We start from the raw sequence: 6,777 nt of genomic DNA on the forward strand, positions 1-6,777 counted from the left end.
AGTTTTAGTATGTTTACCAGGGTCGGGTTGATTTCTGTTCCGACTCCCTTGGTAAAACCAGTTTGCGTTAATAGACGTAGATGCCAAGATACACACCAAAATCTTGGGCTCTATAGCTAGAAACGATTATGACCAGACTAGTCCAACCCGATCATGCGGGCTTCATCAGAGGCAGGCAGACAGCGGACAATGTGAGAAGAATAGCCCATCTGATAGAGAAGGCCTTCCTACTGGCAATAGATGCTGAAAAAGCCTTCGATCGAGTGGAGTGGGGCTTTCTTTTTGCCACAATGACTAGGATGGGGTTCAGACCTAAATTCCTAGATAGGGTCAAGGCCAGCTATCAAAACCCAAGCCTACGACTGGCAATTGACGATCCCTGGGCCGGTCAGAGTGGAGAGAGGCACAAAACAAGGTTGCCCGCTCTCCCCTCTCCTATACGCTTTGCATCTGGAACCATTTCTGACGGCGATAAGAGAGGCAGATGACATAAAAGGAAAACCGTTTGGGGGCACAACCATAAAGTAGACGCTTTTGCGGACAAGATGCTCCTTACACTGACCCACCCTGCCACCTCTCTCCCAGCAGTGGGTAGGGAGTTTGACCAATTCGGGTAGGTGGCCGGATTAAAAGTGAACACCAACAAATCTGAGATACTCAGCCTGAACTTGGCACCCACCACTGAGCAACATGTAAGGGGGACCTTGAAATACAGGTTGGGACCCCAAACCGTGAAATACTTAGGGGTTGAAATGACCAAAACGGTGGGGGAATTGTACCATGCGAATTACCCCACCCCCCCTTGGAGAAACTTAGATCGCAACTGGTCGATTGGGGCCCGCTGACCATTATGTGGCTAGGACCTAGGACGTATCAATGTCTTAAAGATGGCGGTCCTGCCGCGACTGCTTTACCACTTTGCCACCCTTCCGATAACTGGTTTAGGAGAAGGGCACAGGTATGGCTATGTTCATTTGAGGCATTGGCTTTCCCATCCGGAGATGAAGCAAGCTGGGACCCGAGCTCTCACTCCCTTTGAAAAATACTTAGACACACACATGGGGGACAGGGGACTGGTGACCGCAATTTATAAAACACATTAAGGAGCGGGAAATGCCACCGAACAGAGCATACATGCAGAAATGGGAAGCAGACACGGGCAGAAAAATTGGGGATCTAGAGTGGCAATACTTATGAGCACAGATACCAATGCTAACCAGATCCCTCCACATCAGAGAGACTTGGCTAAAGCTGATGTTTCAGTGGCATCTAACCCCGGCCAGATTAAATAGAATGTTCCCACACGTGTCACGGAAATGCTGGAGAGAGTGCGGCGAGGTCACCACCTGGACCCACATATGGTCGGAATGCCCCAAAATTGACCAGTACTGGGGGTTTATACGCCAGGCCACAGCCCAGGTCCTGGGGATCACTGAGTGGAGGAATAGAGGGCTGGATATGATAGGCCTGAATGGGGTGCTTGCAGGCATCCCCACAAAGTATATGTCATTAGGATGATGTCCACAGCTATGGTGCTTGCGTGCAGTTGGAAACCGAAGCATCCCCCCCCCCCAACAACATGAGTGGATCGCAAAGATTTGGTCGCTGGTCGCCATGGAATGGCTCACATACTCAATACAAGGCAAGCATAAGAAGTTCAATACAGAGTGGGCTAGCCTCCTGAAGTACCTGAAGGAGGGTGCTTGTAGAGCACGGTGCCCCAGATCTATGACATTGTTGGGAATTATAGACCCTCAAAAAGAGTCCGACCCATAATGGGGGTAAAGTAGAGGGAGGAAATGTTACGGCTTGCAAGGACACATGGACGCTAAGCTTCTGCATCAGTGACTGGAAACACCGAGGATGACGAACCCAACGATAATTCTGGGACGGGGGAGAGTGAATGACAAGGAGTGGGGGGAGGGCCCGGGGATGTTCATTTGGGACTTGATGTAGTGGCCCTCTACAGTAGCATCCTGCAAAGAGCTCTGCTAAATATGCTGGAAGAGAAACTGTTACTAGACCACAAAGTGGGGAACACACCCATATCTTTCATCTTGTGGTGTGCAAAGATGAGCCTGGTTGAAAATGATTTCCACTTAAATGGCAAATTTTTTCAGCAAATCCACGGGACAGCTATGGGCGCTACTCTGGCGCCCAGCGTTAATAAGCTATACATGGATGCTTTCGAAAAAAGTAAAATCATGTACATCACCAACCCATTTTGCAAATCATATACGGAGTTGGAGACGATATATTGACGATATTTTCGTCATATGGCATGGATCGACCACAAAACTACAATAATATCTTCTCTGGATCAATACCCAAGACAGGTTCCTCAAATTCACATCTAACTCTAGCACGGAGAATCTTAACTTCCTAGACATCACAATCTCAGTAGATGCAGACAACAAAAACCATCTTTGTCAAACCTTACAATAAACCAACAGATAGGAACTCATTGTTACACTACACAAGCTTCCATCCGAAACACGTAAGGGACAATCTCCCGCTGGGACAATTCTTAAGACTCAAACGCAACAGTACTGGAAAAATCGGATTTTTACTTGGAAGCATACAAAATGGAAGAGACTCCTTCAAAGGGGCTATCCGCACAAAACTGTTGACAACGCATTGAAGAGGGCCAAAAATAACCACACCGATGCCCTACTAGAGTACAAAGAACATTTCAGAACTGCAAACACAGAACAGAAACTGGTATTCATGAATACATTTAGCGAAATGTCTAACGGAATTAAGAAAAAGAACCTAAAAAATTGGTCCATCTTTGAAAAGGGCGAACTACCGGGGAGCAAGACCAGTGGTAGCGTTCAGACGTAGTAAACACTTGAAAGAACAGCTAACCAGAAACGACATTAGCCAAAAAAACTCCTAGACAAATGACACTTACAAAACAATGGGGACTCCCCCAGATCGGAGGTCATTTTCCCTGTGAACAATGCATCTGCTGTAAGTACACTACAAAAAGCACAGAAGTTGACATAGGACTGAGATCCCCATGGAAACAGAAATTACACCAACTGTAACTCGGCCATGGTGATATACGCAATATGGTGTCCATGCAACAAAGTTTACATTGAAAAGACAGACCGTAAAATTAAGGTACGCAGTGGAGAACACAAGAGCTGCTTAAAAACCGTACGACAAACGCACCGATGGTTGACCATTGGGTCGAAAAGCAACACCCACCGGAGGAGTTCAGATGGACAGTAATCTACAAACTAGTACCCAGTATGGATGCCAATAAAGACAAGATATTGCTTTTCAAAAAAGAACAATTGATATTTCTTACCAAAAGCTCGATAAGTGGTTTAAATGAAAAAATGGACTGGAATACACAATAGAATAACGCTTTGCACCCCCAGTATGGATCACAACCCAAGCCGCTTAAGGGTACAAAAGACTTGACATGTATACAAAACAAAGTCCGCTTCTAAGCAGGAGTCAACTGGTTAACTTCATATTGTGATCACGAGCGTTGAGCGTACTATTCTCAGTTTCATCTTCAGAGCTTACGTAATATTGGCACCCTCACACACTGGAGTTCTCACTAACGTCACTCACACTAACTACGGGTGGCAGAAAAACCGAGATCAGCATATAGATGCAACTCACCATGACAACCAACTTCCCATCGTGATCCAATGAGCAACGTTGCATGATGCCGCCGCACGTACTTACACGTTCAGTCGGATCACATGACCCTGAGCTGCAATCTGGCATTTCTGGAAACCTTTTTATGGTAGTAGGTTATAGTTTCCCAAGTCGTGTCCTTGAGCTCTATGCCCAGTTCATTTTCCCATGTTGCCTTGCATTGAAGCTCTTCTTTGGATGCATTGTCCAGTAGTATCTCGTAGAGCTTCGAAATCTCATGGCCCCCCTCAGCGACCTTTAGCATGTTCTCTATAGCTTCATGTTCTATTTCTTGGTTCTTAATGTCGGGCCATCTTACTGTGAGCTTCTCCATCACTGCCCTGTGCAGCAGGAACTGTCCTGCGGGCAATCCTATGGTTCTTGCAGATCAGCAAAGGACAGGATCTCCTGTTCATTCATCAGATCCCCTAGTGTGGCTACTCCGCAGGGCTCCCATCTAGTTCTCATTTCGGTGTGACCCCAGGGTCTACCCGCCATGGTCGCTGCTATAGGGATCTGAGGGGAAATCGGGTCTATTACTTTCGTGATTTTACAGGCCCGTTTACAAATTTGAATCCCCAGTTTCACCAAGTAGGGACAGGTGCTTGCAGGAGCCCAGAGTAAATCTCTGAGGAACATTTGCGGGATGGCCGGTTGTAAAATTCGTGTGTCCGTCGTGATCTCCTCCATCCATTTTACTACATGTCTCAGTTGTCCTGCCCAAAAATACAATAATAAATTGGGGATTTTCAAGCCTCCTCTATCGTATGGTCTCTGCAGTACTTGTAGTGCGACTTTTTGCCTCCCCCTGCCAAAGAAATAGTCTACAGAGCTTATATAGATCCCTGACAAATAGCGGCGGAACGTTGTATAGAACGTTCCCGAAGCAGTGCAGCAGGCGAGGTAATCATCCTCTTCCCAGGCTTAACAACATCGGGAGGTGCATATCGGTTGACAAAATTCCTGGACTTTCACACATACCAGTGGTGAGTAGCAGAGCTCTTGGGAGCCCTCTCCTCTTAACCACTGCTCTGCTTTTAGAAATGAAATGAAGCCCTGGTTTATAACTAGATTTACCTGCCTTTTTTACACGGAGATAACTGGAACAACCGCGGCCATTTGGCGTCCCCATTTCTACCATCTCTGATCAATGTTTATGTCTCTTGTTATTGCCGACCTGATTGGCATAATGCTCACTAATTGACTAGTGACCATTACTGTGATTAGAACATTTCTTGACTAATCATGATTGACTTACTAATAAAGTCGAAGATTAGGGATACGTATATTGATACCCTGATCATTCTCTCCGCAGATGATGAACCATATTGCTGGTTGGCTTTAGAATACACTGGACTCCTTCTAGGACCTCACCATTTGGAGTTCAACCAACGTCAAACTTTAAGGATGCAAACTAGATAGAGCATACTGTTTGTAGTTTCTTCGTTTATCACGACAATATACTATTGTATGTATTTGTGTTATGATCAGTCTCTATTAGTATCTACAAAGTATTTTTGCAGACAACCACTGATGAATTTCTGTTCAGCTTTTACTACACAAGATCAGAAAGAAACATGTTGGCATAAGTTTGAGAGAGAATGAGGATGTTTGATTGGAGAGTAGAATGAATGAAGTGTTTGAAGTGATTTATGTTTCCAAATTTGCACAGCACTAGACACTTTAATCTGGTACACATTTACAAATAGGCTCATAACAAGACCCAGATATGCCAATTATTGTCTGTTTATTTACCAGTGCATATAATTAGTGTCATTGACGTTCCATTTTACTTGCACTAATTTGAGATTGAACTTTTGTTTTATTGTAATGACCGTTTGTCTACATTTTTAACTATGTTTTGATATTAATAAAATTGTTCGATATATGTTTAAATTACTCTCCAGAGTATATTTAGAGACTATGGGTTCTGATCCCTCTACCAGTGGGTTCTGGTTCATCATAGCACAAGAGAAGCCAGCCCCCTAGCACTGTGTTGTTTTTGTTCAAGGCTTTGCCTAATTTGAGGATTTGCTAGAAGTGGGCTTGAATTTCCTCATACCTCCCACTTTTGTTTGTTTGGTAGAAAGACAAGATGCCTTATTTTATCATTTCCTTGATCACGTTGGGCAAGAAGTGTTCAAGAGACTTCCTTAACCAACTCAACCGCCAGAGGCAAGTACATGGAGCACAATTCACTCTTGACTCATTTAAATGCTTTGATACCTGAGCAGTTATTATCTAATGCCTCTAAATCCATAAAACACCACTTCTCTTCAGAGAGACTTTTCACTAACTGATACAGATCACCATACTCCTTCATCTCGTCCCCCTTCCTTTATTCTGCATGGGGGCGTTACTCGCTAGGGACGGGAATGGAAGCTTTTTCATCAGAAAAACATGTCCCCCCCCCCTTTAAATCTAGTTGCACGTTGGGGCGCAGCCCCGGGGAATGCGCTCCCCTGACTCACCTCACCCCAGTCCTCTTTTCTGTGTCGAAGGGAGCAGACCTTCACCTGCTATGTGGTTGAGGTCCCTTTTTCCCCTCCTAATTCCATGTGTTTTCAGTCTTCCTCATGGACATTTGTTCCTCTGTTTCTTCATATATTTCCTTAAATTGTTTACATTCTTGGAACTTTAATTCACACTGGTCTCTGGTGCCTTGCTCCTCCCCTTCGCATGTCGGCTGCAGCGGGCTTTAGAAGGTGCCTGTCCTGTGACGGATCCTTTCCGACGTCAGAACCACACGCACTCGGTCTCTGCTGCCTCAGCGAAGACCACAGCTGGGATATCTGTTTGGCATGTGATGCAATTACTCTCCGGTCTCTCAAGAACCGGCTTTCAAGGTGGAGGGAGTTCTCCAAGTCTCCGCCTGAAGAAATCAAGAACTATTTGCATAGGAAAACTAAGGCCAGGGTAAGTATTCTGTTCTCAAAAGAATCCTGCAAGGGCGACTGCTTCCCCGGCAAGCAGCCAGGTGGGAGGGGCCATTCAGGCCCTGTCACCAGTCATTGTACTGAGGCTCACAGAGCTACCAGCCACATGGCTGAGGGGTCAACGAGTTCTCCCGGTCCCAGCACTGAGGGGCCAGAAGGCTCTTTTACTGGGAAATCTGAGGGG

The sequence above is a fragment of the Ambystoma mexicanum genome, chromosome 3q, assembly GCF_040938575.1.
Source record: "Ambystoma mexicanum isolate Mex_15411 chromosome 3q, UKY_AmexF1_1, whole genome shotgun sequence".
Taxonomy (NCBI): domain Eukaryota; kingdom Metazoa; phylum Chordata; class Amphibia; order Caudata; family Ambystomatidae; genus Ambystoma; species Ambystoma mexicanum.